Raw genomic sequence first — 12977 nt, forward strand, 5'->3', positions numbered from 1 at the left:
TTGCAGGATAACCAGTAACCTATATGTTCTATGTGACTACTACTGGATATTGCAGAGTATGAGTACTGTGTAATGTTCTGACAACTGCTTGGGTAGTAGGGTATTACTGACATGTTGCCTTTGGTCTAATAATGTTGTGTACAATACAGTTTATTTTTATATAACTTGGTGTGTTTCCTTTGTGGTGGGGATAGTGCGTCACATGTGTTGTGTGTGTTGTGCAAACGCTTTACACATTGCCACTGGGATAGGCCTGACTGCTCTTGCCATGCTACCAAGGGGGTGAGCAGGGGTTATCTTGGGTGTGTAACTCCCTCGTCCTGACTAGAGTGGGTGGGTTCTGCCTGGCTTAGGTGCATATCCGAGCCAAACAGAAACCCCATTTCTAACAATATATGTACAGTAGAAACTAGAAGAAGCACTCACCGAAACTCGTGACCCCAAATTCTTGGCAATTCTAATATAGAGAAATAAAATGCCAGAGAGAGTACTACACCTGACTTCCACCACAGGCCCAGGCCCCTGCGAACAAGCACAAATGACCTGCATAACAGAGTGAGGAGGCATGGGCCAGAAGACCATATAGATGCAAAGGACCGCCAGAACCCCCCTCAATAAGCCAAAACAAAAATGCTGAAAACATCAACCTTACAAACAGCACCTCAAACCCCATGGCAGGAGTCGCACTCCAGACCTGAAAGAGATGCCAAACCACATACAAGCGGCAGCACCAGGGAGCTAAAGCTCACAGAAGCATGCAGTCCACGAAACACACCATGATTCCCACAATAGTACTCTATCCGGTCTGACATAGGTGCAAACAGGAATGACCTATGCAGGGGCAAAGCCACCTACAGGGACATCCACTGCCAGCCTACCCCATCCTAACACATGCCTTGCAGAAAATGCAGAAGCGCAGAAATGACTCCAAGTCCTACCATGGCCAAACAACCTGCACAGCAGTCCGGGGTCGCCAAAATCTTGCTCCACATCCCGCTGGACCACAAGCAGAAACACCCCCTGGCTTTGCGGCATGCAGTAGTTAAACAACTCATAGGCGATAACATGAAAGAAACATCCATGGCGGGAGTGCTGGTAGTGGCACAAACTGTAAATATGATCAAACAACACCCAATTGTGCTCATAAGTGGGGCAGCAAGTGCAGCATTACGATAACTGGGACTCCAAACAATAAGGCAGAACCAGACACAATAGAAACTCAACGGTCTGGTCACAGCTATGAGCATACTGTAAGAAAGCCACCCTCAGCCCGCATGCACAGCAATGTGGATGCTGAGCCTTGGGAAGAAGCCAACAACAACCATCTAGACACATGGTAAGAAAAGCACCTGAAAGAACACCGCCAAACAGGAGAAATCAACTCTGCCACTGCGAATATGGTGGGGAGAGGAGCAGACAGCACCAATGCCACTCACCCCTCACACTTGCCCTCTATCACAGGCCCCTGTACGAAAAAGAGACAACACATACCAATCTGTCGCACCACAAGCAGATGTGCAACCACTCCCCCACAAGCCCCGACTCATCGCAAACCATGTCAGGCGCGAGGCTGTACCACCTCTGGCTGGTTTCCATGGCAAGTAGGCCACACCACCCCAGCTGGAGGAAGGAGCAGCAAACCTCCAGCCAGGTGACACAAAACAGCACCCAGAAAAGTCTGCTGCCATGCAGCCGTTGCACACTGTGCTGGTCCTGGGAGACCTGCTGCACTGTCCAAGATACTGGTGAGGCTGTGTTGTCAGGACAACCAGGACACAACCCCAAAGCTGGATCAAAACATACCTGCCAGCTCCTGCTGCAATGCCCACATGCGTTGTAAAAAACAGATGGAAGTGAAGTAAAGCTAAAGGTATGTGCAGCCTCTGTAGCTACACTGCCAATGTGCAGCAGTGACGGGAGCTGCGGAGAAACGCTGGAGCATGCGCACTGCGCCTGCTCGATTGGAAGCCCAAACAAGCATCTGTAATGCAATGGGTCTCGCGTTGGATCGAGTTAGAGCTGTTAACGTTGTAAATTCCTAACTGGATTTTTCTTGCCACTTAAGTTGAAAATGAAAACTAAAACATTTGACATAAGTGAGCCGATTCAAAGCACTATGGCCACCATGACCATGAGTGTGAAGGAAAGACACATAAGGAAAAATAAGTTTGCTCACGTCAAACGTATCGGCAAACATGCAATTATCCATGTAACAGGGTCGATGTCGAAGGCGGTAATCAAACTGCCCAAAGGAGGGACAAACATAAAGCATTTAGCAATGATAACAAAGGATTTTTGAAAGGCAAGCCTATGAATGAGTGATAGTGATGGGTGCGCAGTGGGTGTGGTTAAAAGCACACAGGTAGATTACAACAGGTTAGAGCGCTTGCCCGCTCAACCTAAAAAGGAACAGGAGGTATGGCTTGAGGGAGGGAATCTTATGCATTGAGAGGATTGTGACTGAAGGCACAGGGGCCTCACTGTGTGAGTCATCACGGAGGGAGAAACGAAAGGCAAATTAATTGGTCAATGGACTTCAAATGTCCATTGGAAAAAATAAATAACAATAGCAACTGAAAGAAAATTAGGCACCATGAAATAACAGAAAACAGTTCTGACATAAAACGGAAGAATATAGAATGATTTCAACACCCAAACGAACTTCCAAGAGGGAAGGAGAGAGGGGCAATTGTGTTAAAATGGTACCAGCAGCAATTCAGCCATCTTAGCCTTAAATGTGGCGTTTGGCAGGTTTGAGATGAAAAGATTCCGGAGAACTTTTTATAGCATGAGAGAAGCTTCAGGGGAGCATTGAGAGACCTTAGAATTCAAACATGCAGCTTTGAAGTAAAGCAAAAGAAAACTTTTAAACATCCAGGACTCTGCGTTCCAATGGCAAATAGACACATCTGACTGGCTTCATAAGGAAGAGACTTCTGAAAGAGGGAGGTGTTTAGATCATGAGGAGCAGTGGAAGAGAGAGTGCCAAGGGACATGCTCAGGTAAGAAATGTCAGCTCTCTGACTGCTGTATGCAAAATACGGTAATAATAGGATTTAGTAGGCCTCTCTGTCCTCTTGATCCCGGTTCCACTGCTCCATTGATCAATGATAGCTACGTCCCTAGTTGGAGGTGGGGGGGTGGGTGGGGTGTAGCCTTGGACAGTTCATGGTTTGTCTTGCACTGAGGTACAGTTGAGGAGAGCATTTCCAGTCACTGACTCAGACAAGGCCTTGTGGTGGTGGGGAGCGTGGGTTTCATGCATAAGGATTATTTCCTTTTGGTGAACAAGACACCAGCAGAGAAGACCAGCTTATCCACTTACTGTCATGGATGCCTTTAGTGTACTTCCTGGTGGAAGTGTGAACCAATGTGTTGTGACTAGATGGGATGAATGAGGTGTGACCCCTTGGCTCCTGTGTCGAGGAGTTGGGTAGCATCAGTGGTAAGGTCATGTGTAGTGTAGGTTTTGAATGTCTGGTCCTGTTACGAGGCATTTAGCCACATCAATGGTGGTTCTGAAGTAACGTAGACTTCAAACATGTGGCTTGTGATGGGATCCATGGAGCTTTAAAAGTAGTGTAGACTTTTAAGCCTCAGCTCCTGTGAGGAGGTGTTTAACTGCATATTTAGTGGGTCAGAAGCAGAGTAGACTTTGCTCCTGTGATGAAATGTTTAGTGACATCAATTGTGTTTTAGAAGTTGTGTATGCGTTGAACCCCTGGCTCCCGTGATAAGGTGTTCAGTCACATCAGTGATGGTTCAGAAACAGTGCAGGTGATGTAGATGATGAGGTGTTTAGTCACACCAATGGTGGTTAAAAAGCAGTGCAGACTTTGAATACAGTACAGTTCATGAGATGAGGAACATGGTTGTATCAATGGTGGTTTAGAAACAGTGTAGGTTTTGAACCCTTGGGTCTTTAGATGAGGTGGTTTGCCGCATCAATGGTGGGTCAAAAAAGAATAGACTTGGGACACTTGGCTCCTGCATTGAGTTGTTTAGTCATGTCAATGGGGGTTCAAAAGTAGAGTAGACTTGGAACACACTCCTCCTGTAATGAAGTATTTAGACACACAAACAGTGGTTCATAAGTAGTGTAGACTAACACAGCTCCTGCAATGAGGCTCTTAGTTGTATCAGTAGTAGTTGAGGCATATTGTCAACTTTGAACACTTGGCTCTTATAATGAGAATTATTTAGTAACACCAATGGTAGTTCAGACGTGTTGGTTTAAACACTTCATTCCTGTAATGAGGTGGTACCCACATCAATGGTGGCTCTAAAGTAGAACAGACTTAAAACACTTGGTTCCTGTGAGGAGATGTTTAGCCACATCAACATGATTCAGAAGTAGTGGAGACCTCTAACACGGTTCCTGCGATAATCCACTTTGCTGTATCAATGGTGGTTCACAAGCAGTGCAGACATTGAACACTTGTCTCCTATGATGGGGTACTTGGTCATTTAGTGATGGTTAAGAATCAGTTTAGATTTTTGAACACCTGCCTTCTGTCATAAGGTGTTTAGCTCCATCAGTGGTGGTTCAGAAGAGTAGTAGTGTAGACCTTGAACACTTGGGTACTGTGATGAAGCATTTATCAGCATCTTTACTAGGCTTAGAAGTAGTGGATATTTAAAAAACGTGGCTTTCTTAGATGAGACATTTAGCTGCAACAATTAGGGTTTGAAGTAGTGAAGAATTCAAACACTTGTTTTCCCTAATGAGGTGTTCAGCAGCATCAGGCAGAATCAGTGATGAGGCAGAAGTATATTATTTACACAGTCAAGCCTGAATGGAATGGGGTGAAGATCATGTTTATGAATCAATGTTGGTTGTGGGTAATATCTATATTTCTAGATGGGGATGGTCTCTGGCAGATTTTGATTTGTTTTGTATGTGGGTGTTGAATGGGAAGATAGAATCTAGGATAAAACCTTGATAATCAGCTTAACATCAGGGGTTAGGTTTTAAATGTAGCCTTCAATGATCATTTAACACTCTTAAGTAAAAACATATTTATGAACATGAACCTTTTGAGATACATTTATATGTCTTGAGCTGAAGGGTATCTTGGAGTCCTTAGGCCCCATAATAAATACATTATTGTATACATATGTAATACTGTTTTCATTGTGCTATCTGAATAATGATGGGAAAAGATGCATAGTCCCTCCTTTACAATGGCCACATAAAATGAGACATGCAAGAAGAAGAACCCAACACCAGGGTATACAGTCTGCACAGAATAGTGATCAAGGCCCTGGTGCTTTCCCAGGTGGACAATTGGACAGTGGTGCTGGCTGTCCTTCTCCCGTTGACCCTTGCATGGAAAAGTAGTCGAACATGCAGTACGGTGACCAGTCACAGGTTTAATTTTAAACTCATTATTCAAGATGTGGGTACTCTGCACCGGCTGCCTGAAAGGGGGTATATCTTTAAATAAAAATTGTTTGACAGGTATACAAGTAAGGTCAATGCACTAAATGTGAGAAACTTGGAGATGGGTAAATGGGCTCTGAAACAAAAAGAAACAGATGTAGAATATGGGGCTGGTAGACACAGCCGCTGAAGCACAGGTACTGGGTGATGAAAATGCACAAATGCATACGGAAAACCAAACAATCAGACAGGGAGACAAGTACCGGTACTGAACAAAAGTTACCTGAACAAGAAAACTGGGGCTGATATACACAAACACGGAGACCAGTAAACAGGCACAAGAGCAGGTACTGGGATATTCTAGGGCAGACAAACATAGACACTGGTGGAGGGAAACATAACATTGGGATAGAGAAATATAAATACTGGGGCAAAGAGATACAGACAATTAGGACAGGTAGATATGGGTTCGGAGACTGAATCATAGGGAGTTTTAGACTAAATTAAATGGAGACAGGAGCTGGTAGACACAGAAACTGGAACAGCAAAATGGAGATATGCTGAAACACAGAGACAAAACGAAAAATGAAAAATGGACAGGGAAACATGGGCATGAAAACTGGGACTGGTAGACATTGACACAAAGACCATGATCGCAGACACAGATATTGGGAGACATTAGGAGAGGGAAACATGGACACTGGCAGAGGGAAACACAATATCCCATCAAAGAAAGACAAACACCAGAACATGGAAAGTGAAACACTGACACCTATAGACAAAGAGAAAGGGACATACCGAAACTAGAACGGGGGAGTTAGGACACTGGATCCAAAAGTCTAAGACACCGGAACTGGGTGACACAGAGTCTGAGACGAATACACACAGAGGTAGACAAAGAATAGTGAGACATCCACAAAGTTTCTGGGGCAGGGAAACATGGCAATTGGCACAGGGAGACCCTAAACGCAAAACGCAGAAACAATGGCATCAGTACAAGGAGACAGACCGTCGGACAATGCCCCACAGGGAACAGGCAGACACAAGGAGCAGAGGGTAAACATACTTTGAAAGGTATATATGATTACAGGGACAGAGACACACAAATTCAGTACAAGGACACAGATACACAGGCACAGGGAGTTTGGCAACTGGGAACAGTGATGCGCAGAGTTGGGGACAGGGAGGAATAGAGATGGAAACCTGAAGACAATGACATTGGTCTACTGGAATAACAAAGCATATGCGTGCATGAGCATGCATGCACACACACATCATGGAAACACTGACATGCACACTAGGGTGGAGTAAGGAAACACAGAAAATAGGTCAGACACAAACTGACATGTAGACATAAAACATCCTTGTGCCCCCACCAACCTAACTGGGTCAAATTGACCGCTAACAACTCTCCACTAAACACACTTAGGCCCTCATTATGACATTGGCGGCAAATGCTGCCTACCGCCACGGCGACGGGCGCCAACATACCGTCGCCGTGGCTACCGACCCTCCATGGCATTATGACCGTAGACGGAATACCACCAGAAAGCTGGCGGAATTCCGTCAACGGTCACGGCGGCGGACGATAGTAAGGTGGCAGCTGGCAGCAGCGTTGTGTCCCGTCTCCTGCTGGAGGACCCCCTGCAAGCAGGTAAGTCTGGTTCTCCGACAGGAGAGGGGGTGGGGGTGTTGTATGCGTGAGTGGGGGTGTGTGTGACTGTGTGTGAATGTGTGCATGCTTGTGTAATGCGTGTGTGCATGAGTGGGTGTGAGTGTACGTGCATGTTGTGTCGTGAGATTGCGTGTGTGCCTGGATGTATGTTGGTGAGTGCTGCTGTGAGTGTGTATGAATGTGTGGGTGAATGTGTGTATGCATGTGTGTATGGGTGTGTATGTATGTGCGTGTATGTGTGTAAATGTGCGGGGGGGTCGGGAAAGGAAGGGTGAGGGAGGATTCCTGGAGGGGGACATGGGGTGGGGGAGACCCCTATCAGTGCCAGGGAAGGAATTCCCTGGCACTGATAGTGCCTACCGCCATGGTTTCAGTGGCGGTACCGAAACCACTGAAACCATGGTGGTGGGCGGGATCATAATGCCATGGGTGGCCTAGTGACGTGGCGGTCGGTGTGGTAGATTGGCAGTTTGGCTTTGGCCAAACCACCAATGTCATAATAGTGGAGGCAGGTACCGCCAGCCTGTTGGCGGTAATACCGCCACTATTCCACCGACCGCCAGGGTTGTAATGAGGGCCTTAATGACATCACATGAACCAAACCATACTCTGGTCCATGTATATTAGGCGACATATATTTTACAATGGTCCATGCATACATTGCTAACTACAATACCACGAGTCAAGAATAACCGCAGAAGGGTGTGAAACAAAACATAACATACACTGGATTTTTTTTCACAATATAATTGAAGGTAATTCAGATCTGAAATGGCACATAGCTGAAAAAAGTCAGACAACGAAGCCAACTATTGAATCCTCAGGTTATAAATCACAGTGATTAATTTAAGAGGTATTTTCAGATGCAGAAAGACGGTGTATGGTAAACAACATGGGTTAAATTATGGTTTGGCTGCCCCTCGTTCACAGAAAACCAAAGGTTATTGAGTTATAAGGCAGTTATTACTGTTCTCATTTTAGAAATGAGGTAGTTAAACTATATTACAAATGTAAGTGTCCTGCTGATGTCAAACTGCAACCTACTATAGAATGGTGGGTACAGATAGGACCTTTATGTTTTAGCAGTAACTGTGGCTGGTGGATAACACTGCTGAGGTCCTGTCAACTTGCAAATGATTTAAGCCTGTTGACTCCCTGAGTGGCGGCATCTCACAGGGAAGTACAGAAATTGTTGAATGAGGCCAAAAAAATATCCAAGATGAAACTAGATTTTTGCTGGCTTTGTCTTGGCAGGAAGGTTTAGGTGAGACACATACATGTCTCTATGACACTGATCCAAGTGTGTGTATGAGAGGACCAGGAAAATCACACCAGTCTTCTTGTCTCCTTTATGCTGGGTGACAGGGTTTGTGCCAGCAGTCCACAAATTCTTTACCCTCAGGGGCCTCTTTTACCACCTGGACAAATGAACAGAGGTTTTGTACTCTGTGCACCAATATGACCCATGCATAAATCGTGACCACTACTTTGATATTTTTACGAAATTCAGCCAATATTCGGAAGAGGTGTCTACAATCCTACAATGTCTGAATGATCTTTAACCCTTTCCCCGCCACGGACGTAGTAGTTACATCCGGTGGCGTGGCGCCTCAGCGCCACGGACGTAACCACTACACTCTAGTATAGGCCCTCGGGGGAAGCACTGGCTCTCCCCCCGAGGGCCTCCCTCCCATCCCCCCCAGGGCAGGGCTGGAAGGGGAATCTCTTTCCCAATCGCCACCACCCCCCCCAGTGACGTTTGATGACGTCAGCGCGCCAACGCACACTGACCTCATCAGAAGTCAACTCCTGTCGCGCTGAAAGCAATGATTCCAGCACGACCCGAGAAGACACTGATTAGTTTCTCCTCGGTACGGGAGGCAGAGGAGGCAGAGAGGCATGAAAAGGGAAGGAAAGGCTTTTATTCCCTTTTCATGTCTCTCTGTGCATTCCTGCAGAACGATTGCATAGCGATCGTGTTGCAGGGATGCCCATTAGACACCAGGGATTTTGTTTACTTTGTGTAAACAAAGACGGGGAGAGTCGCCTTGGGCAAGGGTCGCTCCCCAAGGGTGGGCATTTAATCTAAGGCCATTTCTAGCCCCCCTGGGGCAGATCGGCCTATATTAATTAGGCCAATCTGCCCCCAGGAGGGGCAGAAGCCATTAGACACAAGGGTTTTATTTTTTTCTATATTGATAAGGGGCGCTTCCAGGAGGGTAATTTTTTTTATTAGGCCTTTTCTGCCCTCCCCGGGGGCGGATCGGCCTATATTAATAAGACAGAGAAGCCACTAGACACCAGGGATTTTTTTTTTTTATTATTTATATTGATAAGGGGGACGACCCCTTAGGCAAGGGTCGCTACCCGGGGGGTTGGGGGGTAGGGAATTTTTTATTAGGACTTTCCTCCCCCCACTGGGGGCAGATCTGCCTATATTAATTAGGCCAATCTACCCCCAAGGGGGGCAGAAGCCAATAGGCACGAGGGATTTTTCTTTTTTTTATTTACATTGATAGGGTGGGGACTTATTAGGCAATGGTCGCTCCCCGGGGGGCAATTTGTTTATCATGCCTTTTCAGTCCCCCCTGGGGGCAGAAGCCACTAGACACAAGGGATTTAAAAAAAAAGATTTATATAGATAAGGGGGGCGACCTCTTAGATAAGGTTCGCTACCCGGGGGCAATTTTTTTATTAGGCCTTTTCTTTCCCCCCCCTCCCCCCCCGGGGGCAGATCGGCCTATATTAATTAGGCTGAATTGCCCCCATGGGGGAGAGAAGCCACTAGACACCAGGGATTTTTTATTTTTATTTATTTTGATAAGGGGAGCGACCCCTTAGGCAAGGTTCACTCTCCGGAGAACAAATTGTTTTTAGGCCATTTCTGCCCCCCTGGGGGCAGATCGGTCTATTTCTATTAGGCCGATCAGCCCCCGGGGGCAGAAACCACTTAGGCACCAGGGATTGACATGTGTGTGTATGTGTGTGTTTTGTTTGGTGGGGCAGCCCCTTAGCCAAGGGTCGCTTCTCATCGGGGCACATTACTGTTGGCCATATGTGCCCCCCTTGGGGGCAGATCGGCCTATTTTTGGAAGGCCCGTCTGCCCCCAAGGGGGGCAGAAAGCCCACCAGAGACCAGAGAAGATTTATTTTCTTCAAAATAAGAGGGTGGGGCTATGGCCATACCCCCACCCCAAATAAATGGGGCCAAAATTGTTCTGCCCACCAGTTGGCAGATGGAGCAATATCCCCCGATCCACACCTGGGATGGCAGAAAGTCTACTAGATGCCAGGGAATCAAAAAAATAATATTAGTGTGGTGGTAGCTACCAACCAGTATGGGCATGGGTATGCCCCCACTCCAACTGAAAGGGGTAACTGTCTTTCAGCTCTCACCCCACACACTAAAACATCTTATCCCACGGCAAGCAAGAGGGCATTTGATTATTTTGGGTTTTGGTTCTAAATTTGGGCCATGAGAGCTTGGCTAACTCTCAAAATCATCCCACTTGGAATGGTGAGGGCTGCACTTTTTGGACTTTGGGACGCTGCCATGCATAAAAATCCAAAAGACCTAGACACATCTGAAAACTAAACATCTGCGTGAGTCCAGGATGGTGTGCTTCACATGTACCCCGCACCATTTTCTTACCCACAATGCCCTGCAAACCTCCAACTTTGCTGGAAATCACACATTTTTTGCAAATTTTTGTGATGGAACCTTCCGGAATCTGCAGGAATTCACAAAATTCCTACCACCCAGCATTGTCTCATCCATACAGATACTAATTCTCCCCCACTTGTCAGTCTAAAGATGGTTTTTTTCAAACTGCCCTTTTGGACCTGCTTTGGCTCCCCCTCAATTTCAACAAGTTTTTGGCTCTTCCCTGTCACAAGCACTTGGCCCACCTACACAAGTGAGGTATAATTTTTACCGGGAGACTGAGGGGAACCTTGGGTGGTAGGAAATTTGTCCCGGTGCAGTGATCCCACACAGAAATGTGGGAAAATATGATTTTTTTAGCTAAATTTGAGGTTTGTTGAAGATTCCAGGTAAGAACATTGGGGGATCCATGCAAGTCACACTTTCCTGGATTCCCTCAGGTGTCTAGTTTTCAGAAATGTTTGGGTTTGGTAGGTTTCCCTATATGGCTGCTGAGCCCAGGACCCCAAAAACGCAGGTGTTCCCCCCCTCCCCACAAAACAAAAAAAGGTTGTTTTGTATTTGATAATTTTGATGTGTCCAGATAGAATTTTGGGGCATTTCCTTTCGCGGGCACTAGGCCTACCCACACATGTGAGGTACAATTTTTATCAGGAGTCTTGGGGGAACACTGGGTAGAAGGAAATTTGTGGCTCCTCTCATATTCCAAAACTTTCTGTCACCGAAATGTGAGGAAAAAGTGTTTTTGGGCCATATTTTGAGGTTTGCAAAGGATTCTGGGTAACAGAACCTGGTGAGAGCCCCACAAGTCGCCCCATCTTGGATACCCCTAGGTGTCTAGTTTTCCAAAATGCACAGGTTTGGTAGGTTTCCCTGGGTACCGGCTGAGCTGGAGGCCAAAATCCACAGTTAGGTACTTTGCAAAAAAAAGGTCTGTTTCCTTTGAGAAAATGTGATGTGTCCACATTGTGTTTTGGGGCATTTCCTGTCAGAAATGCAGAGGCTTGGTTGGTGTCCTTAGGTGCCAGCTGAACTAGAGGCTAAAATCTACAGCTAGGCACTTTGCAAAAAACACGTCAGATTTCAATATAAAAATGTGATATGTCCATGCTCCTGTCACGAGCATTGGGCCTACTCACCCAAGTGAGGTACCATTTTTATTGAGAGACTTGGGGGAACACAGATTAGCAAAACAAATGTTATTGCCCCTTGTCTTTCTCTACATTTTTTCCTTCCAAATATAAGACAGTGTGTAAAAAAGACGTCTATTTGAGAAATGCCCTGTAATTCACATGCTAGTATGGGCACCTCGGAATTCAGAGATCTGCAAATAACCACTGCTTCTCAACACCTTATCTTGTGCCCATTTTGAAAAATCAAAGGTTTTCTTAATACCTATTTTTCACTCTTTATATTTCAGCAAATGAATTGCTGTATACCCGGTACAGAATGAAAACCCATTGCAAGGTACAGCTCATTTATTGGCTCTGGGTACCTAGGGTTCCTGATGAACCTAGAAGTCCTATATATCCCCGGAACCAGAAGAGTCCAGCAGACGTAACGGTATATTGCTTTAAAAATCTGACATCGCAGGAAAAAGTTAAAGAGTAAAACGTTGAGAAAAATTGCTGTTTTTTTCACCTCAATGTCAATATTTATTTATTTCAGCTGTTATTTTCTGTAGGAAAACCTTGCAGGAGCTACACAAATCACCCCTTGCTAAATTCAGAATTTTGTTTACTTTTCAGTAATGTTTAGCTACCTGGGATCCAGCATTGGTTTCATACCCATTTCTGTCACTAACTGGAAAGAGGCTGAAAGCACAAAAAATAGTAAAAATGGGGTTTGTCCCAGTAAAATGCCAAAATTGTGTTGAAAAATTGGGTTTTCTGATTCAAATCTGCCTATTCCTGAAAGCTGGGAAGCTGCTGATTTTAGCACCGCAAACCTTTTGTTGATGCCATTTTCAGGGAGAAAAACACAAGCCTTCTTCTGCAGCCCTTTTTGCTCATTTTGTTGAAAAAAACGACATTTTTGCTGTATTTTGGATAATTTCTTGGTCTCCTTCAGGGGAACCCACAAAGTCTGGGTACCTCCAGGATCCCTAGGACATTGGAAAAAAGGACGTAAATTTGGCATGGGTCGCTTATGTGGACAAAAAGTTATGAGGGCCTAAGCGCGAACGGACCCAAATAGCCAAAAAAAGGCTTCTCACCTGAGGGGGAAAAGGCCTGGCAGCGAAGTGCTTAAGAAGG

At 45.7% G+C, this 12977-nt stretch overlaps 1 protein-coding gene across 31 annotated transcripts in view; it reads right to left on the reverse strand.

Annotated features, from left to right (window-relative positions):
* The window catches only part of SORBS2 (sorbin and SH3 domain containing 2), a 673099-nt gene that overhangs the window by 117927 nt on the left and 542195 nt on the right, over positions 1 to 12977 (reverse strand). The gene's annotated exons all lie outside the window — the stretch shown is intronic.

The sequence above is a fragment of the Pleurodeles waltl genome, chromosome 1_2, assembly GCF_031143425.1.
Source record: "Pleurodeles waltl isolate 20211129_DDA chromosome 1_2, aPleWal1.hap1.20221129, whole genome shotgun sequence".
NCBI classification, from domain to species: Eukaryota; Metazoa; Chordata; class Amphibia; order Caudata; family Salamandridae; genus Pleurodeles; species Pleurodeles waltl.